The 23,530-nt window shown below is 34.2% G+C and overlaps 1 long non-coding RNA gene across 2 annotated transcripts in view; it reads right to left on the bottom strand.

Moving 5' to 3' along the window:
• The window catches only part of LOC147846376 (uncharacterized), an 80,800-nt gene extending 64,040 nt beyond the window's left edge, over positions 1-16,760 (bottom strand). For both annotated transcript variants that reach the window (XR_015478534.1, XR_015478533.1), the window contains exons 1-2: positions 16,622-16,760; positions 15,432-15,521 (exon numbers count right to left, since the gene is read on the bottom strand). This is a non-coding gene — a long non-coding RNA (uncharacterized LOC147846376). The remainder of the gene's footprint in view (positions 1-15,431; positions 15,522-16,621) is intronic.
• Positions 16,761-23,530: the final 6,770 nt, after the last annotated feature.

Genomic DNA, 23,530 nt, shown 5'->3' with positions numbered 1-23,530 from the left:
CAGTGGATGGCAGGAGGGCCAGCTGGGGCTTCGGGACGGAGTGAAAGGAATTTGCCCCGAGTCTGGGAAAGATGGCTTGCCGTAATTACACTATAGTTTTCCTATCGCACACATGCGCCAAACAAATAAACAAATAAATAAAAAGGAAAAGAAAACATCTAGACTTATAGGCTGAGGTCTTTTTGCTTAAAATCGCCCTTATGTTTCCGTTTTAAATGTAAGGCTGTTGCATAGAATAATACAATTTTAATTTATAAGTGATTTTGCTGCGTCCCCCTTGATGTTTCAATAACGCATAATAATCTACACACCATATTAAAGACACAGCAGACATAAAGGTTGTGTGTGAGAGACCGAGCAAAAGAGCGCTCTCTTCACAGCTCTGTGGATGCTGCTAGCGGCTTCTTTCTTTTTGTTATTTATTTTGCAGATAATACACCATATGAATACAACAGAAAGACATAACACTTTACAAATTACCTTTTGTAGACTCAAAACAAGTGTCATATCTTGATAAGCCTAAGCCACATTGAAATATAATTTAAAGAATTACATTATCGGATATAATAAAATCGCATTAAATAAATAAACCAATATAAAACAAGCAAAAGCAAGCTATAACAGTTTAGGTAGGCCTATACATAAATAAAACCGTTAAAGCCAAATCAAACTTTTATTTTACAAGATATTTTCTTTTAAAAGATTTTAGATATTTTCTAAAAACAATAAACACCAGAGAAGGTTAATAATATTATTTATAAAGTATTTGGATATGATGATAATAATCAAATCGTGCAAACAGAGCATTTTTGGGAACACGTTTCAGGTCTCTCCAGTGCATTTGGGCTGAATGTTTGACTGTGTCTAAATGAGGATGTTATAAAATACATTTTCTACCGAGTTATTAACGGATGCACGATGCCAACACTCGGGGGACGTTCTGGGGGCTGGGTTTGCGTTACGCGCTGCGAGCTATAGGCCGACAGTGGAAATGCGACATGACTTCGGTCTCGATGCCCATTAACACCTGAAAGACAAGCTTTTGGTTATGAGACGGGGGAAGGGGTATGTCTCCACCCTCAAGTGTTTTCCACAAACATGGTTACACAAAATCCAAAACTCCCGAGGACGGATGGCGTAACCGTAGCAAAACCTATGCGTTTTAAAACCAAACCGCAAATGGGGCCTTATGAAAATGAATGTTTCTATGCACAGCAACTTCTGGACTGAACTATACTTGTTATTTAAAATATCTCTATTACGCTCTAGCATTCGCCAAAACGAATTTGTACATACAAACACCGAACATAGCCTAGCTGAATAGGGTGTTGCCTGCTGAGCCATGACAGCAGCAGACAATTCCGCACGACCATAAAGCCTTCACCCGACAATTATTTTCTAATATTCACAACGCGAGCCACAACAATAGACATGCCATGCCCATCATCCTTACAGACAACTTCGCTTTAAACTGTATTAAGGTCCCATTTACACTGCACAGCAGTTTTATATAAAACGTTAATGATACATATAACAGGCTACATTTTGATGGTGAAATAACCTTTTAAACGATGGCTTTTTATTTCAGTATTCAAACATTAAATAACGAATGCATCAAGTGAAATAACGAATATGCAAAAACACATGTATATAAATATAAAGGACTATTATAATTAGCAAAATGCTGCTCTATAGACAAATACTGCTTGACATTTTAGAAAATGTTTTGCGTATACCCAGTACCGAGAACAAACAAACAAAAGCACATGGCTTGTTAATCAATTTAATCAAGTTCTAGCCATGAATAAAATAATAGACTATTTTATTATTTTAATATTTTAGACGACGGGTTAGTAATTATATTATAAATGGTTATGTTCAGATCAATGAAATAATAACTTTAATAATTCTGCTTTGCATTTTTCTATGCATTACTAACATCACTAAACCATACATTTGTTTTATAAGTTAACCAAATATTTGCAGAGATTCAGCGGTTTTTTTTTTCTGACGCGTCAAATTCAAATACAAAACATACTGAGCCATTAAGTAAAAAAACAAAACAAAACAACAGTTATAGCTACTTTAAAGGAGAACATTGACGTTTTGAAAAAAAAAACTGAACTGAAACTAAAGTATTAAAAAAACAAACCTGCTAGACTTAATTTATGTCCTGCGGCAAAAATATTTTTATTATAATCTGCTTAAAATAGGTCAAATTATTTTATTTTTTTCTGCTTTTGATGAAGCTGCATTCAACTTAAGCTCAATGTCGGCAATGTCTTTAAATAAATAATATATCTAGGCCTATTTTCATTATTCATTAATTTTCATTATTCGTTTATTATTATCTATAATTGTTGAGACATAAAATGAGATAGTAAACTATAATCAACAACGAAAATGTAAGTAAAAACAGAAATAAAAACATAAATGAAAATGTCTTGTCTTAGTCCTGTCAAAATAGCAAACACTGAACATCTCTCTATATTTAGGTTAAAAGACTGCTTTATTTATTTATTTATTTATTTATTTATTTATTTATTTATTTATTTAAGACTACTTATTTGTACTGAATGTTTATGCTTTCATTTTAGTTGCAAAAAGATCAGAAATTGATCTCGCACGCGCAGGGAAAAAAGGCAATTTTGCTACACATGACTTGCATCGCTCTCATGCCAAGTTTTGAGGATAAATTCGCATTTAGATGCTGCTTGAAATAAAATAAAACTATCAAAAAGCACATTAAAAACTTTAATAAAAAAATTAAAACATTCATAAAGGAGTATCTTATGGAAAAACACTATGGGCCCTGCTTTCGGTTTTAAAAGAATCAAGCAGCTTTAAAAAATATCTAATTTGCTGAAGAGAAATGACACGAAAAAAAAAAATAAAATAAAAAGATTTAACATATCGGGACTGTTAAAAGAAAATTCCTCTTTGATATATTCTTTCGACTCCGATACATCAGCTAAGATTATGAATGACGGAGTGTCTCTCCTGCTTCAGCAGCGTGTCCCGCTGGTTAAACGATGAGGCGGAGAGAATGCGCTGCTTAGTGAACCTAACGCGCCATTATTTTAATTCTATATTCGTGAAGAATGAGCCAACCGCATATGCTTAGTCCTGTTGGTCGGGACTCTGCTTTATAACTTAGTTTATTACAATAATCACACTTAGCTTTGCCATCGTTCTTCACATGTTGCCACTCGGCACATCTTGCGCTCCATCTTTAAACAAATGTTTACATTATTGAGGTGCTCTCCGGCGGCGAAGTTTCTGGCAGAGTAGCGAGTGAAAAAATGTGCTTGCAGAAATTGGAATCAAAATTTAAATTATATATAACAAGCATCGTATTCTTTCTAATCCTCGCCCAGTTTTAATACAAGTTGTTTTTATATTTGTGGCTGTGAAGTTTATTAAGAATATATATATATAGCCTACTTTATTTTTTTATACTTTAAGTGATCTGCTTGAGGTAGGTCACGTTTATCAATGGTAAGTTTTAGCCTAAGTTTACATCAATAACATAATGTGTATTGTCCTTTATCATACAAAAAAAAAACAAGAAAAAAAAACATTATTATACATAGTTTCCTTTAGCCTATAAAAAGGCCGCAAATGCATTAAAAGGCAAGCGCATATCTTAGCCTTGAGTTTGTTCACACTCTGCCTGTATTAACATAAATGTTGTATTTTAATATAGCTTATTTTGATGAATTAGCTCTAACCTTCGACAGTTTTTTCTTCTTTTTCCGCGGTTATGCGGCATTATATTTCACACACATTTGCAAGGTGACTGAATATGAAGTTAAAATACAAAACATACTGAGCCATAAGTAAAAAAAAAAACAAAAAAACAAAACAACAGTTATAGCTACTTTAAAGGAGAACATTGACGTTTTGAAAAAAAAATGAACAGAACTGAAACTAAATTATTAAAAATAAACCTGCAAGACTTAATTTATGTCCTGCGGCAAAAATAATTTTATTATACTTTTAGTGATCTGCTTAAGGTAGGTCAATTTATTTTTCTCAGTGTTTCACGTACTGTACGGCAATGTCTTTAAATAAATAATTTATTTAGACCTATTTTCATTATTCATTTATTTTCATTATTCGTTTATTATTCGTTTATGTACAATTGTTGAGACATAAATAAGATAGTAAAATATAATCAACAACGAAAATGGAAATAAAAACAGAAATAAAACATAAATGAAAATGTCTTGTCTTAGTCCTATCAAAATAGCAAACACTGAACATCTTTCTATATTTAGGCTGCTTTATTTATTTATTTATTTATTTATTTATTTATTTATTTATTTATTTATTTAAGAATACTTATTTGTACTAAATGTTTGTGCTTTCATTTTAGTTGTCTTTTATTTCTTAAATTCTATTTTCCAAAACGAATCCTCTTTGCACTTAAAAAGTTTACAATAAAGCGTGTTAACAAATTTTAAATGATTAATGAAGGAATTATAATGCTTTGACTTATTGTTTAATATCATTTACAAGCACAGTAGCTGTATGATCTATTTCTGTCCGTTCGCATCCCGTCCCTTTGCGCCCCCTGGCGGCTCATTCACAAACTGCGGTCATACACTAAAAACAGAGCGGCACCTATTTCAAACGGCGGCGGTACCAGCCGCGGCGTTAATAGCCACTTTGAACTCTCACCTACTGTAGGCCTAATTTACAGAAGGCTATTTATTAAGAAATGAAAAAAACCTACTTAATAATAATAATAATTATTATTATTAACTAGGATATTGTTTATTTATTTTAAAGTCTACTTTTACTATTTGACACATTCAAATCACTGCAGAAATGTTCTGACCAACAGGCCCACAGATACATATACAGATATGTTTTCACAACATTTGGAGACATAATATTCCACTTTTTAATAATAGGTCACCTAAAGCTTTCGTTATGACCCAAGGCTGTGTTTAAAATGGCATAAATGTTTCCAAAGTGCACTACGGAGGGAATGCAATTGTGAATATAAAGATCGCTAAAACTGAACTGTAAAAATACTTTGAAAGCAAATTACACCTAAGAGAGATGAATTAGATTATGTTTATTTATTTTTATTTTTTTTAAATAATTGCAAGTTCAAATGTTAGAATGTTCTAAATGAATAGGGCTTAGGTGAGATAACGGGTAATAGAATACAATCATGAACTATGCTTCTAACCAAAATCTCTTTAAGGCAAGTCATTTCACTCGGCGTCCATCTTTAAAATGCCTCTCGGGCAGTATGCTCATGCATTCTGTTTAAATAGGGAAATTCTCCAAAACTGCTTGCCAAGCTTACCATTGAATTTCATTTTAAGAATCACCAGTAAATTCCCAGAGATGGGTTGCGGCTGGAAGGGCATCCGCTTTTTCTAATTACAGCTCCAGAGGTATAGTTGCAAGCGTACAAGTTTGCCATGCAGTTTGTAAATGTTCGTTGAAACAATGGACTTGGGAAATGCCAAATCATTGAGCCATAATTGTAATGATAGAACTTGAGACCTTGGTTAGCTAATGGGGGTTTTTACCACTTTAATAGAACATAAAGAGAGAACATAAGTTTTTGTTGTTGTTGTTGTTAAAGTTGTTGTTGTTGTTGTTGCTGCGGCTGAAACCATGGTTCTTGGAGATATTACAATATTTGGCTGAGATATTATTAAAACTATTTGAAAATCATATGGATATATTGAAAAATCTTGAAATCTTGAGAAAATCATCTTTTAATTTGTCAAAATGATGTTCTTAGCAGTGTGACAACTGATAAAAAATGAAAAAAAAGTTTTTATATACAAGGTAGGAAGTTAACAAAATATCTTCATGAAACTTGATTTTTACTTAATCAGTTTTTAAGTCAATTTTTGCCCGGCGGCTAAAAACATTTTTTTTACAAAACACAAAAACTTGAGACACACACTGGCACACTCCAACACTCACACACACAGCCTCAAACACACACACATGAAGAATATGCGTTTATGAATACTGACTTGCTTTTTTAGATTTGCACATAAACTTAGCAGTAGAAAAGATAAACCTTTACTTTAGTAAAAAAACAAGTGGTGATCACTAATTAAATATTGATGAAATACTACATATCGAAGACATTCTCTATGTCTGGATGCAAAATAGATGTGGGAATTGAAATGTAATTGTGTTGCTTTATTTTAGAGGTTTAGTGTAGGCGAGTCCTTTTAACTCCTATAGGAAAAACAGAATATGGAGAATACTAAGACCACAGAAGGGTTAAGACTGGATTTGTGGTCCTGGGTCACAACTACAGTCACTTTCAGCTGAAATTAACATTTTTTGATTTAAGTGTTAAATATCTCAAGAGTATTATAACATGATCTAGCTGCATCAACAGCAAGATATAGCCTATATTTGGTTGTGAAAGACAAGCTTATGTTTTTATGAGCTGAATATTATTGTAGGGTCTGTTAGTGAGATTGACTAATTTAGCTTTGTCTAGAATATTATCCTGACATTTTATTTCAACAGTATCTGGATGCAGTTTTTACGATGCAATCTGAGATTGCATCACTCAGCGATACAATGTCAGACACAATGCACTCAATGGAGCTAGTGACGTCACTGTGATGGGCAGGGTTAGGGGTAGGGTTAGGTGAGCCCATTGAAAAGCATTGGATGCGGCTCAGATTGCACTGCACCAGGTCTGCATCCAGACCCCTCTTTTTTATTCTGGAGCAAGACAGGAAATCAATAACTTTCCATATCATAGAAAAAAGAGGAATAGAGAGTAGAAAACAAAAGCAACAGTTGCTTCAATATATAATAACAGATTTTGAGTTTGATGCTAACTGGTTGCATAAGACATCCAAATTCACAGTAATGTTAATAGTAATTGTAAATTAATAGACACTCAGATGTTGGAAATCTTCAGTTAAACGCGTTTTGATACTTGATTACTTTAGGGTATAACATTCCTCGTGTAATTTAAAAGATATTATACACTCTCGGAAATAAAGGTACAAGAGCTGTCACTGGGGTGGTACCTTTTCAAACGATATACATTTGCACTTAAAGGGTCCATATTGGTACTTTAAAAGCATATATTTGTACCTAAATATTTTAAGAGTTACACTTTTGTACTTTTTATGTACATGTATGTACCATTGAGGTACATCAAATGTACCATTTGAGAAGGTACCACGGCAGTGACAAATCGAGTACCTTTATTTTGAGTATTCAGAAATGGATCAATATATTGTAGTATCAGAATTTATTATTAATCGTCTTATCAATTAATACAACTGTATGCTGTTGTGCTCTTTGTAAATGTTCACACAGACATATTTATTTGCTATATTTTGTACAAATGAATTTTCTTCCAAATTAAGAAATAGAAATGTTGTCATTAAGAGGATTTTTATTTATTATTCATTTTTTTTGTTTGTTTATTATAATTTTTTATTGATTGGCTGGTTGATTGATTGATTGATTGATTGATTGATTGATTGATTGACTGAATTGATTGCATAAAAAAATAAAAGTGTCACATTTTCAGATGTACAATTGCAATCAGAATTATTAAACCCTCTTTGATTTTTTTTTCCTTTTTAAAATATTTCCCAAATTATGTTTAACAGAACAAGGACATTTTCACAGTATCTCTGATATTTTTTCTTCTGGAGAAAGTCGTATTTGCTTTATTTTAGCTAGAATAAAAGCACTTTTGAATTTTTTTTTAAATATTTTAAGGTCAAAATTATTAGCCCCTTCAAGCAATATATTTGTTTTCGATAGTTTACAGAACAAAACATTGTTATACAATAACTTGCCTAATTAACCTAACCTGCCCAGTTAACCTAATTTTAAACAGTTAAGCCTTTAAGCTTAAGTTACACTTTAAGCTGTAGTGAAGTGTCTTAAATAATGTGTAGTCAAATATTATGTACTGTTATCATGGCAAATATAAAATAAATCAGTTATTAGAATTGACTTATTAAAACTATTATGTTTAGAATGTGCTAAAAAAAACTTCTCTCCGTTTAAAGGAATTGCAGAAAAAATAAACAGGGGGGGCTATTAATTCAGGGGGTTAAATAATTTTGATTGCAACTGTATATTCTTATTGTAGACAACCTAATGTCATGTTTTAACTTGAAAAGAAGTTAAAAAAATAAAATATGGTGGAATTAAACCAATTCCCAATTTCAAGAAATTAAAATATTTGTCATATTAACCATTTGTCATTTTCTGAACTAAATATGCAAAAGAAAATTGCTTTAAATCACATTAATATTTATTTTTTTTGAATGAATGTAAGCTCTTTACAGAATAAAACAATTTTTAAAAATGTACTCAAACTTAATAAATCCAATAGGTCCAAAAACTGTCTCTTAATTTCCTCCCTCCCATAGCTTCTATATACTAAATAACTTTTAAATGACTTTATGCTATGTTGGCAGAAAGTATCATCCTAATTTGTGTAGCGAAATAAGAATGCCCCAGCGGCTGGGTAAGGGATAAAAACAATGACAGCAGTTGAAATGTTTTTTTGTTTTTTTTTCAAAATGTAAACATCAGGCTTAGTCAGCTAAGTTCATATAAGCTTCCTTATTGTGTCTGCTAGGCCCAGTTAAATGTCAGGTAGTTTTCATTATGTCAGGATTGCTGACCATATTGCTTTGTAAGCCTAATAATAGCAAATAACAACAGATTGCTCTTTTTACGGATGTAGTTTCATTGCTTCATTTTCCCCCCACATCTGTTCTCTCTAGATCTGCAAACAAAAATTTGATTGCGAGCTGTAAATTACCCGACTTGCAATCTATTATTTATCATAATTATGTTAAGATCACAATCCACCTTCTTTGCAAAAAAAATCCGGAATGGATTTTGCAACTGAATTTATTGACTCATAAACATGTTCATAATAATGAGCTAAGACGTTATGCTCTTTGGAGCCATCTGAGAACACTATGCTGCTCTCTAAATCTTACTTTTATTTCGTTTTTTTTTTTTTTTTTGTCTTTGTACATAGTTTTAGATATGTTATCATCACCTTAACACCAATAAAGTGATCAGCCCACCCCGCAAAAACATATGCCTGTGGCAAAATGATATTATATTGCTTCTTGCACGTTTTATGACATAAACGTGCGAAATGTCCAGTGAATAGCAGTAAAAGCATGTTCGTTTTTATACAAAACAGATGAACATAAATCTGGAAAAGTTTTAATCTGCTTGCTTTTTGTATATACTGCAGCGGTGGGGATATAAATGTACAGAAAACGGTGCTGAAAAGTTGAATTATTTATAGTTTTTTAATTTTTTTATTATTATTATGTATAGTGGTGGGTCGTTATCAGCGTTAATGTGCTGCGTTAACGCAAGACTCTTACCGTGTGATAAAAACAAAATCCCTGTTAATCTATGCTCAAAGTTGGGTTGGGAGCTGGGTCTATTCTACACAAGCTATGATGACTTTCACCTTGATATTTTAGCAGGCATGTATACCTGACCGGTGAGCCGTCTGACAAAAAAGTGCCTTTCTGAATCAAATCAGCAGAATGCCCTTCTGGATGTTTCACTTACTTTGAAGACACTACAGACTACGTTTACATAGACATCTGAAATCTAGTTATTTGCCTTAATAGACAATAATATAATTAATAAAGTTTATGTGAAGTGTTTTCATGTAAGAGTTTCCTGTTATTTTGGCTGACTTTAACTGCAGTTCGGCAGTTTCACATTCACTCATGAACATTTCATTCATGCCCCCATGACAAACTGGGGTATTAGACACAAATAAGGAGTAAGGAGTGGTGAGAGTGTTATGGAATTTAATAACCCACGCTAAATGGCAAGAAAAAAACCTCTGTATTTCGCAATGTGTGTGTGTGTGTGTGTGTGTGTGTGTGTGTGTGTGCGCAGTCATTTACTGACAGCCATGCACTGAAAAAAATTATTCAAAGATGATTCCTTGAATTTACTCAATTTTAACGTTAAGTAGTTCTAAACAATTTATTTGTGTTAAATTATAACAAACAAATTAAGTTGAACATTATTAAACTTAATTTGTTTGTTTAAATTCAACACAAATAAATTGCAACAGTTCTGCATGCAACACTTTTTTCAGTGTGTGTGTGGATCTTGTTGAAAAATATGGCGAGAAGTGCTACATGAAGGTAATAGTTTGATTTCGGTGTTTACTTCAATAATTCCACTAATATCTGCATACTCCACATGCCTTAATTCCATTTCTGTTTAGTTCAGTTATGACTTTAGTTAGATTAAAGTGATCAAAAATCGCTGTTTCGAGTTTATGTAGGCCTACAGTTAAAAATTCATGTTTTACTAAATAAACAGTAAACACAAGTACATCTTACTGAACATAATTTATCTTCATCACCACTTACCATAGTAGAACAGTTTCACAAGCAGTTTGGTCTAATGCACCACCTGGCTAGAGAAACCCGTACTCAAAAACTTATATTTGGTCATTATTTGGGTAGCACACATATTCTAAATGCCTTCGGCAGAATTCAAATAAGCCATTTTAATCTTGATTAATCTAGATTAATTCCAATATTACAGTGAGATTAATCTAGATTTAAAAATGATCCTATGCAAACCTATATTTATGTACCATCTATACTCTAAATATTCCATATACTTAAATCATTGTTATTTTTTATTATTACTACAAAACAAATTAGCTGAAGCAATTATGCCATTTCACCTATTTTCACATGTTTTATCCCAAATTATGTTTTAAAAAGCCATACATATAGTTTCCTATATGTATAGACTTATAATTCTTCCTCAAACTGTATACAGGCCCGTAGCCATGGGGGGTTCGGGTTGCTTGATAGACCCACCCCCCACTGATAAAAGGTCCAGGATTTGTCCCCTACTTGAGCTCATTTGTCTTATTTTAACTGCTATGCCATCATAAATTGTGAAAATAACCCATCAAAGAAGGCGTCCGATAAATGCAAACAATTATTTTTCATAGGTTCAACATCCAGCTGTGCAAGAAAACATACAATATGATGAAAGTGAAGTCATCTTTTACTAATCTTCTGAAAAATACCAATAAAAAGGTTTGAAGCACCAAAAGTGGTCCATATTAAAGTTAATTTTAACACTAATTAGGCTATTTTTGTTATTCATGAAATTTCAAAATATACTTTTTTTACATAAGAGACAAAAATCGTCAAGCTCTACATTATTAATATTATTATGTTATAATTTTTTTATTATTCAGATGGCCAAATTCTGACAGAGGAAAGTTGAATGTGTTGGCCAGTTTGTTATTTGCCCAATAAATGACATTTTTTTTTCATTTAAAATTTTAACTTTCCAATAATATATGATGTAATAAATTTGTATTTAAAAATAAGTTTTTTTATTATTATTATTTCTTGTGTGGTTATGTTGACCTCCTGACAAGCTAATCCAGCTTAAAATGGTGCCTAAAATGTCTCTAAATTGCAGTATTTAAACCTCCTAAATGAATAAAACATTAAGCAAACTGCAAAAAGGTCCACTTTTTGAGAAAAAAGAACACCCCCCCCTTTCACTGGGCTGGCTATGGGTCTGTTATATACAGTATTGGTTTCTTAAAACATTTTAAGAGCTGCTGAAAATTCATTCAATCATTTTCCTACCGCTTAGTCTCTTATTTGTCAGGGGTTGCCACAGCGGAATGATCTTCCAGCCGCAATCCAGTACTGAGAAACACCCATACACTCTCGTATTCACACACGCACGCACTCATGCCCTAAGGCCAATTTTGGTTACCCAATTCACCTATAGAGCATGTCTTTGGACTGTGGGGAAAACCAGAGGAAACCAAAAGAAACCTTAGCAAACATGGGGAGAACATGCACATTGCACACAGAAATGCCAAACCAGAAAAATAGAGTAACAAGAATGTGTATCTGATGTGAATGAAACAGCTAATGTTTTATGTGCATTTAATAAGAGTATGATGTATGCATATTAAAATGAGTATCAACTGAGCCCTAAAATACTCATTATGTGAGTATTAAACTTTGTAAAGGTGTGATAAATGACAGAAGCTGAGTGCATGTGTCTCTGGCACAGCAGTCTCTGAGTTTAGCAGATGAACACATGACACAATGAAGGTTGTAATCACAGCTGTGTTCTGACTTTGAGCTCTTCCCCGGAGCGCACATCACTGTGTCATGTGATCAACTGCTAGAAGAGTCAAAAAAATACCTGCTGCGTTTGAATTCCCCCACCTAGACTATATACTAAAAGTACGTATGTGAATAAAAGGTACATGCTTTGAGCATGTAGTGAGATTTAAGATATAAACTACTGTCATAGTGTCTTAAAGGGATAGTTCACCCAAAAATGAACATGACCTCATCATTTATTCTTCCTCATATGGTTTTAAACCTTTGTGAGTTTCTTTAGTTGAAGACAATCAACTAAAGACAAGTTATTTTAAAGAAGGCTGTATGCTGGCACACATTGACTTGCATTGTCATTGTTGTTGAAGTCAATGGGTGCCTGCTACCAGCATTCTTCAAAATATCTTCTTTTGTGTTCAGATGAAAGAAACTCAAATAGGTTTTGAACGAGGGAAGGGTGAGTATAAATGATGACAGAATTTTCATTGTTGAGTGAACTATCCATTAATAGTGCAATCTGTCTCAGTTTAAACTGCCCTGTCAATTATCTTGTCACAGTAAACATCCATTTAAACATCATTTCTTTTATACCCATACTATGTGGCTGTTGAAGGCTTGATTTTGATTGGCTGACGAACATTCTAAGGCACACAGGCAGATTTTGACTGCAATATTTTCAGTTATTTCCAATTACTATATAGCCTACATTAGTCAAAACTCTAACTAAAGACACATGTATTTTTCTAATAACTGCATTAGTCTGCTGGCAGTGCTTAAGGCCTCATTATTAGCCCTAAAATTATGTTTAAATATGACTATTGGATGAGACTATAGTCTTTCACACAAAAGTGCTTTAAAGACAAAACCCCTGACAAATTTCTTGAAACGTGTTGAAAAATTTTTAGAGCATAATGCACACCTCAGGTGTAACTCTGGCTTACATTATGGCATTATGTTCCAATAATTGAAGGACCCATTTGTTGATTATACATACCCAATTGGAAATAAAGTATAAAGTGTAAATCTGCCCCTCACAGGCTTCTCATAAGTTGTTGTGATGATGAATTCAAAGGGTAATGACAAATATCAAAATATTTTTGCAGAATAAATATAACATTGTTGTTTTGGGACTTTTTATTAATCATATAAACTTTTTACCTAAAAAGTTCTTCCCTACTGTCTGTTTTGCTCATGTAGTTTGAGTTTTTAGCAGTTATAAATCATTATACTGGAAACAGTACTGCACCTGAGTAACTTTGCAATAATCCTTTCAACCTGTGATTTTGGACAAAGCAATTCAAACACTATTTGAAACATACTATTTAAACATTTTCATACCTACATGTTTGCTTTAAATGCTCAGTAAACATAAATGACATTAATTAGAAAAAGGATTTAAAGTGGTTCATGTTTTACTTGTATTAATTTCAACTGGAAACTGCAGTGAATTGTGTGTATATGTAAGTATATCAAATGAAAAACTAATTGTAATGTATAATAAATTGTACTTGAATTATTTGGTTGTGGTAATTACAAGTTACGTGAAATAATTATATTAGATTCTAAGTAATGAGTAAAGTACTACATTACTTTTAAAAATTAATTGTAGTAATAATATTTGAATTTAATTAAAATTAAGGGTGAGGCAGCAAGAAGGTCGCTGGTTTGAATCTCGGCTCAGCTGGCGTTTCTTTGTGGAGTTTGCATGTTCTCCCTGCCTTCACGTTGGTTTCCTCCGGGTGCTCCGGTTTCCCCCACAGTCCAAATACATGCGGTACAGGTGAATTGGGTAAGCTAAATTGTCCGTAGTGTATGAGTGTGTGTGTGTAAATCTGTGTGTGGATGTTTCCCAGAGATGGGTTGCGGCTGGAAGGGCATCCGCTGCATAAGAACTTGCTGGATAAGTTGGCGGTTCATTCCGCTGTGGCGACCCCGGATTAATAAAGGGAATAAGCCGACAAGAAAATGAATGAATGAATTAAAATTAAAGTAATCACAATGAATCACGTAGTCAATGAGAGCATGTGCTCATTATTTTGATCACATTGAAGTAAAGGAAAAGGGGATTGTCTCAATAGACAGTGGCTTTACTTAAGACAAATAGTACAAAAGTAGCAAACACATTGCTCTGAACTTTCAGCAATCTGTATACACGGCATGCAGACCTCTAGTGTCAGGAAGTCCTCAGATAACATTATCCAAAACGGGTTTTTTAAAGGTAAATGAAGATGTAGGTTATACAGTGTGTTGTCAATTGCAGAGCTCCTCTATTAAAAAAATAGAGTAAAAAAACAAGCTCTGAAAGAGATCAAGCCTCTGCCACATACTAAAAAGTAACGCTAAAATAATTCAAAAGTAACGTAATGCATTAATTACGATAAAAAGTAACTAAGCAACTAGTTACTTTTTTGAGAAGTGCATTACTTAATTACTTAATAATGCATTACTTTCTAAGGTAATTTGCCCCAACACTGGCGCTAGTAATACAACAACTATAATAATATAATCAAATAACCCAATGCTGTAATTTTCTATAGGTTTACGGTATATTCTACTACAATATCCAACAGTTTATTATAGTAAAAATTAAAGTAAACTACGGTATTCACTATGGTCTACAAAATACTGGAGCATCAAATGATAAAGAGTTGTGAATACTATAACATCTACTGTATAATAGTTACTTTACTGTAGCCTACTGTATGTGTTTACTATAAACAACGATAACCTTTTTCTCTGCGTGGGCATTATTTTCTAATGTTAAGAGTCACGCTGAAGCATACTACTTCACTTTAGGTCAACAGCGCAGAGGTCAATCTTAAGTGTGTTCACCTGCCTTACAGTCAGGTAGAGCTAAGAGTGCCTGAATCTGTGGCTCCTCCTGCAGCCCGGGTCAGCGCATGAAAGAGCAGCGGAAAACAGAGGGAGATGGACAGGTACTTGCACACTTGTTTGCCGAGTAATCGTTAAGTGAGGAGCTGAGTGTAATGTTATGTGTGATGCTGACTAGGCAGCCCCTTTAATTACACACTCTCCTGAGCATGTCATTCCCATTCCCCAAGCACAGGCCAGGCTGCCCTTTATAGAGAGCACCTCCTGTACCTCTCCCTGTCCTCACCTCAACCTCCGAGGCACATTGAAATGCAAACACACACACACGCACGCTCCCGTGCGCACGCTGTCTGATAGACAGCAGCTACACACACACATTCATACGGATAAATATGCAGACATCTCTCACGTTGCCCTTTATGAGGACAGATTATATTAACTCCTTACCTGCTAAAATTGAGCTTCCGTCTGAAAACTGACAGATCCACGGGCGCTTTTATTAAAGGATGTGTCTGCAGAGCCTCTCTCAGGATTAATCTATAAAACATAACACAGCTGGATTAAAAGGTCTTCGCGAGCAAAGAGGAATGTTTGGATGAGCTACCGAGCTTTCAGGAATACTTGATACTGATTGGTCAAATGTGAAAGTCTGTGGTCAAATATGTCCAAATATTCGACGATGTCCATGGCAACAATGTTAATCCACTCGTTGGGTAATTGCAATCTGCGGTCTATCACGTCTGTTGTATCAAACGGCAGACCGGCTCTTGTTGCATACCAATGCAATCTTGTTATCGCATTGTTACCTTTTTCACTTTGTTGCCAGCCAGAGAGTTACAGGACTTTTCAATACTATAGAACTGTAAAATATTGCAAGACAATAAAAGAAAAAAGATCTGTACGTTTAGTATTTACAATGCCACTATGCAGGATTTATGTGCATATGCAACTGCATTTAATTAGATCTGTCAATAGATTACATTTTTTATGTAAATGCAGTTCAGATGTATTTATTTTGATTCAGATTTTCAACCAACAGACACTGCTTTGCTTTCTCCAGTCAAGAACTGTAGTTTGCATACATTCACCTCATACCTGTCAACATTGGGATGTGAAAATAAGGGATATGCCCAGTAAGGGATTCCCCAACCCCTCCCGCAGCCCCACTCCCCCACCCCCGCCATTAAAAAAAACCAAATTACTAATTATGTTCATTTTTAGCTGTTTAATTGTAAATAAACAGTTAATAGTCAGTAATATGTTTTAAAATTATTATTAACAAAAGAAAAATTCATATGCATTAGCAGCAAACATTAGCAAACAGTTCAGCTTATTCAATAGCTATTATAATGAAACAGAATCAAGCTATCAATCTCATTGTCGTTTCTCCACTGTATAACCTAACAATACACATTCTGATTAAAGAGCAGCGAATGAATCTCGCATTTAATAAGATTTTTTTTTATTACATTATATAAGAGGTGTCACTTTAAAAGTGCACACATCTAGCTATGATGAAAGCATTCGACTGCTTTATTTAAGACGAAATTAGTTGTGTTTGGAATAAAAACACCAAGATCGACATCCTTATATGTTATTATTATTAATTATGTGTGTATGTCTGTTTAAACACGCACCCAAAAGCCAGACTTTCTCTCCGCTTCAAATCGCGTGTACAGAATCCGTTTGCGAAACAGCGTCTGTTTATCACTATGGAGTGCGTCAGCTGACAGTCATGCACCATTATATGACTGTTTTGAGGATTGTATAGGATGGGCGACGGCACCTGTAATCAAAATGGAATAGAATCGCGCCGCTTTTAATAATTATTTATAAGTGTTTTCATTCCTAAACAAAGCCAAAGCACAGACAATTCACGTTTTAGAATAAGGGGCGACCCCTGGTGGTTCGGCGGTATGGATTGCGTATAGGGAGGATCGGCTGTTCAGACAAAAGACTGAAATTAAGGGAGAAATATGGGAAAATACCTTTACGGGATGATAGCGGGATAGAACAGTAAATTACGAGAGAATCCTGGAAAAAACGGGAGGGTTGACAGGTATGATTCACCTGCCACTTTATTAGGTACACCTCACTTGTACCGAGTTGGACCCCGTTTTGCCCTCAGAACTGCCTTAATCCTTCGTGGCATGGATTCAACAAGATACTGAAAATATTCCCCTGAGATTTTTGTCCATATTGACATGACAGCATCAAGCAGTCCATAATGTGAATCTCTCTTTACACCACATCCCAAAGGTTCTTTATTAGATTGGGTTTTGGTGATTGTGGAGGCCATTTGAGTACATGAACTCTTGTTTAAGAAACCAGTCTGACATGATTCGCACTTTATGACATGACGCGTTATCCTGCTGGAAGTAGCCATCAGAAGATCGGTAGGCTGTGGTCATAAAAAGGTGGACATGGTCAGCAACAATACTGAGGTACTGTAAATTATTGCATTGACACGATTCTCAATTGGTACTAATGGGCCCAAAGTGTGCCAAAAAATGTCCCCTACACAATTACACCACCACCAACCTGAATCGTGGATGCAAGGCAGGATTCATGTTGTTTTATGTTGTTGACGCCCATAGATATTTATACTAGATGTCGCCTCTCCTGTTGTTGCCTATTTAAAGAAATGGATCAAAACAGCTGCCATTTTAGTACAGGGAAGCGCTCCTTTGAAATCAATGCGCGACTAATGTGCAGTGGAGGACTGGCCATCCAGAGCCAAAGATATATACACATATACATATATCTATAATCGGTTTTCCCGGTGGTCAGTATGCAAATTTTTTTTAAATCATGAAAATTATCATTTTACAACAGTTTTCTATACCGATGGATAAGTGACCGCAAGGCATGGTATTTTCCTCCCTACCTGTTAAATTGGATCTAATCTGTGTCCTAAAACATTCCTGCTTTCACTTTTCATTCTAACAGAGGGAGCAATTTGTTTGTGAATGAATTTCCGTTATGAGCGACTCATTCACTTATGTCAGGGGTTCCCAAACTTTTCAGCCCGCGACCCCCAAAATAAAAATGCCAGTGACTCGCGACCCCCAATATCCTCTGAGGTGGTTATAAATACAGAAACCTTGCATGCAATGATGCAGACACACCAATGAAATTTGTGTCAGTGCTTTAAATGTGCCAGAAAGTATAACCTGATGTTATAAAATCAAAATGCATCTGACGCTATTGCTGCCTTTAATATAATGTTACCCCAGGGGTCGCAATCCAATAGAACTAGTAACTATAAGCTACTATAGTAACTATATAGTATATAGTAACTATAAACGACTATTCTTATTTTCAGTATAGTTATGAATAAAATGTGTTAATTCTTATGGTTTAATAAAAATAAATAGATTTTTGGAAATCACCAGGCGACCCCCTTTCATTGCCCCGCGACCCCTCAGGGGGTCCCGACCCCCACTTTGAGAACCACTGACTTATGTAATTAGCCAACAATAATACAAATTTCTGGCACCGCAGCATTTTGTTGTCATATTTATTTTTTATTGTCTAGCATAAGTCTAGAATTTTGTGCAAGTTGGTGCGCCTTATGGTGAATGCAGTAGCTTTAGTGACTTTATTATCATAACGTTACTTGTTTAGTACAAAAGTCAAAAATCTAAAAAAACTAAATCTTACCTATGAATAGTTCTGCCTTTTTGCTTTGTTTTTTTGTTTGTTTGCTTATTAATAAACCCGTACACAGCTCTTAAGTCCAGCACCTTCAGAGTGGCTTTAGTCTTGACTAGTACAGTTGAATGATGTTTGTCCTGGGAGCACTATACAAATGTGGCGGCATTATTGATGCATTCTCAGGACCCGTATGCGATATCTAGTGTATATATCTTTGGTTGATGCCAAATTCAGACCCTACCACTTAATTGTCGCTGCATAAATCGAGACTCATTAGACCAGGCAATGTTTTTCCAAATGTTTGTAATGAGTGGTTATTTGAGTTACTGTTGACTTTCTATCAGCTTGTACCAGTCTGGCCATTCTCCTCTGACCTCTGGCATCAACAAGACATTTGTGCCCACAGAACTGCCGCTCAACTGGATATTTTCTATTTTAAGACCACTTTCTGTAAACTCTAGAGATGTTTGTGCATGAAAATCCAAGTGGATCAGCAGTTTCTGAAATACTCAGAACAGCCCGTCTAGCACCAAAACCATGCCACGTTCAAAGTGACTTAAATAACCTTCCTTCTCCATTCTGATGCTCAAATTGAACTGCAGCAGATCGTCTTGACCATGTCTACATGAATACATGCATTGAGTTGCTGCCATTTGATTGGCTGATTAGAAATTTGTGCTAATGAGCAGTTGAACAGGTGTACCTAATAAAGTGCCTGGTTAGTGCAATTTAGCCATGCAGTGGTCAGATGTTAGGTTTTGTCTGAACAGCACAGAATATAACAAAGCTAGTGTTTTAAAGCAAGAAAATAAACGTTTGTCGGAGTTGCAGGTACATTGCCTATATTAATAAATGATCATTTAATTAGTCATGATTTCCAAGATTATCTGGCTGCATGATAAAAATATGTTAATGCCATTAGCATCTATCTCATTTACTTTACTTGCATCAATAACTTCAACCGTTATGAACTTTTGAATTAAATGCATACAGTATGTTAGAATATATCTACGCAACATACTATCAATTATATAATATCATTGTTAATAACCACCTATTTAACATTTATTAGCATTTTACTGCAAACTATTTTTAATTCTTTGCTTTAAAATGCTCTATTATTCAAAGCTCTAATCAGATCAGAAATTTCTGAACCCGATTCAGGTTCAGTTACTTCAAAAACTGTAAGATGGCTTACCAGTCCACTTTTTCCTCGTATAGCTGTTGAAGATAAATATACAAAGCACTCTTTCAAATCTTTAGTCACTATATGAACAATAGAAAAGTATATTCTTTGAATGATTCTGAGGTATCTTCATATTTTCCATTAAAGAGAGTTGTTTGTTTTGCCATGCGCTATTTTATATCACCCATAACCAGGAACTAATTAGCCCTCCCTGATAAAATCAACTGTTTGACCTCAACCCTAATTAGCAATGCTGCAAAGCATGCGACCAGTTGTATGAAAGTCAATCTCAGATTCAGTAACCTCGGGTTATAACACTATACATGACAATAAAGGAAAGTAAGCCTCTTTCCAAATGGTTATTACTCACTTTTTCAGACAAACTCCTTGGTGGCTGAACTATTGTGAATGCAGAGAAAAGTAGAGAAAATGCAGAGTATCACAAATGCCATTTGAGATAGTTATCTATGCATTTGCTACCTTGATTGCCCTGAAAATTAATATTTTAGGCAATTGCAAGATTATATATTCATATTATTAGATTTGCTCAGCACTGCACATGTAAAAGTTGTATTTAAGGGATAGTACACTAAACAATTGAAAGTATGTCATAATTTTATTTAACCTTTATATATTTATCAATACTTTTTCCCTCTAGTGGGCTGTTAACTGCAGAGACTGGGTCAATGAATCAGTAAACTTGTGAATGACTGTCTCAGGCATGGTTTGTGATCCCGATTCGTTGAAAAGATCCATCTAAAAAGAATGAATTGCACATTTCTGCTTCAATAGTAGTGAATGACAGACTTACTAAAAAGGACATTCATTTCCACTAGAAGTAGAAATATCTGACCAATTTTAGTTAACATGATCCTGCAATGACAACATTTAGCTGTGGTCTCATGGCTTAATGCTATGAACATTTTTCTAATACATTTGTGGCCTTTTAAAGGGATAGTTCATCTCCAAAAAAAAAAAAAAAAAGAAAATTACCTCATCATTTACTTATTTTATATTACTGACTTTTGTGTTGTTTTCTTCTGCTGAACATAAAATAAGGTTGCTGGGATTCATCGACTTTCATGGTATAGGACAAAAATAATAATATGGAAGTCAAATGGTCCTAGCTACCATCAACTTTTGTATTCAACAGAATAAATAAACTCAAACATATTTAGAACAAGTGATGGGTAAGTAAATGATGACATTTGGTGGTGAACTACACCTTTAATGTTAATTCCTTGGGGGGGGGGGAAAGGGGTCGCCGCAGTCTTCAAAATTTCTCCTTCTGTGTTCCACCATTCCCTTAAGTCACACGGGCTTGGAATGACACGAGGATGAGTATATAATGACAGAATTTTTATTTTGGGTGAACTATTCCTGTAATGGTTGGAATGGAATTGTTTGCCTGTAGTGCAGTGCAATTGAGAATAGATAGCTGCGGACAGCTTGTCTTCCTACCGTGATTGACATTTCCATTATAGTTAATTAGAGCTCTGCTGCTCAGACAGGTCTGGACAGATAGCATTACCTTCCTAATGATGAGACACTAAAACCACACCCACCAACCCACCAATCTTGGACATATAAACAAAGGCACAAAAGAAGACGAATGAGAGGAAAGGATGAGCTGAGGGAAACCAACCAATTTACAGCAATCTTTGAGTTGTCACTTGTGTGCCAGAATGGCTCTTCAACACATACTCTTATACTTAGCAAAATCCTGTGCAGATAAGCAAATATTTACTGGAAAATACTCTTGCAAACTTGCTAAACATGACATTAAGTTAAGACTAATTTTAATTAACACGATTCTGCAAGATATATGACAGTATAACGGCAATGCCAAAAAAGTCTAATATCGCAAATGTTTGTGTTGAAAAAAAATTTCCATATGCTCAACTGAAGAGTCAGATGTGTTTTTTTTTATTTATCTGTTATGTTAGCTGTCTTGCTGTCTACCGCCTACATAGGAAGCATCCTCACTAAAGGAGCATTTATACACACAGTTTTACACTTTAATCTGAAAAACTTTGTATGTGTCATGATCATCAATTCACAAAACAACAGCATTTCGGATGCATGAAAATGCAAAGTACAAGTTATCAACTACCTTTGTAGGTAAACAAATACTTATTGGAAAATATTCTTGCAAACTTGCTACACATGACATAACATTTTGAGACAGATCCACAAGAGTTACTTTTAAGTATAAGAATATCTGAGACATTTTGATTAGCTAAATTCTGCAAGACATATGACAGTAAAACAACAATGCCAAAAACGTCTAATAGCACAATTTTTTGTGTTATTAAAAAAATCCATAAGCTAAACTGAATAGTCAGTGATGTGTGTGTATGTTTTTTCTTTTTAAATATTGGTTAAGTTAGCTGTTTTGCTATCTACCGCCTACAGAGAAAGCATCCTCACTCAGGGAGCCTTCATACTACTGATTTTAACTAAAATCTGAAATCTTTTATGTGTCATGATCATTCATTTACTAAATGATAGCATTTTGGATGCATGAAAATGCAAGTTATCAACTTCCTCTGTAGATAAATATAAAAATAAATAAATATTCTTGCAAACCTGCCTAACATGACATTCAATTTTGAAACTCTTCCAAAGTGGTTACTTTGAAGTAGAAATATTGCACAAATGTTAATTAACACAATTTTGCAAGATTTATGACAGGATAACGACAATGCCAAAAAAGTCTAATAGCACAAATGTTTGTGTTATTTAAATTTTTTTTCCATGTGCTCAACTGAATATGGGGATGTGTTTTTTCATATATTGGTCACGTTATCTATCTTGTTGTCTACCACCTACATAGGAAGTTTATACACAGTTTTACACTAATATCTGAAAACTGTGTCATGATAGATAATTTACAAAACAATAGCATTTCAGATGCATGGAAATGCAAAGTACAAGTTATCAACTAGCTTTGTAGATAAACAAACACTTACTGAAAATTATTCTTGCAAACTTGCTACACATGTAATAACATTTTGAGACACACACATTGGTTACTTTGAAGTAGGAATATCTGACAAATTTTAATTACCACAATTCTGCAATATATATTATACCTGTATGACATTTTCAAAAAAAAGTCTTATAACACAAATGTGTGTGTCATTAAGGAATTTTTTTGTACTTTATATTGGTCTAGTTAGTTGTTTCGCTGTCGACTGCCTACAAAGGCAGCATCCTCACTATATTGGTCTTTACACATCAAAGTTTTAAACTAAAAAACACATTATTTTTCTCTGTGTTATGGTCATTAATAAAAAAAAAAACAAATATAGATAAATATAATTTTAGGTAACAAAAGCATAAAGTGTTAAACTACAAAAATGTGATTTTCAGGGAAACAGTAATGTCACGTGAATTATGTTTCTTTATAGTCTTGTACAAGAATTTGACTTAAACAACAGTGGAGGACAACAGGATCATATGTGCGCAAACATGTTTTGTTCACAGTGACATCTCCATGTACTGACCTGGCATGCATAATTCCAACCCAGGCTCATTCTGAAAATGTACATCTATATACATTTCTGGAGAGTGCCAAATACGTCCCAGTAACCACGTTTTTATTTTTATTTTTTGCAGTTTTTGCGAATCCACCAGAGGCCGCTGTGTCTTTTGCAATTGTCATTTACGCCTGCTGTTCTCAAATAAATCCACCAGAGGC

Source organism: Danio rerio, chromosome 2, assembly GCF_052040795.2.
Source record: "Danio rerio strain M-AB ecotype USA chromosome 2, GRCz13ab, whole genome shotgun sequence".
NCBI lineage: Eukaryota > Metazoa > Chordata > Actinopteri > Cypriniformes > Danionidae > Danio > Danio rerio.
This window is presented reverse-complemented; position numbering and strand designations above follow the sequence as displayed.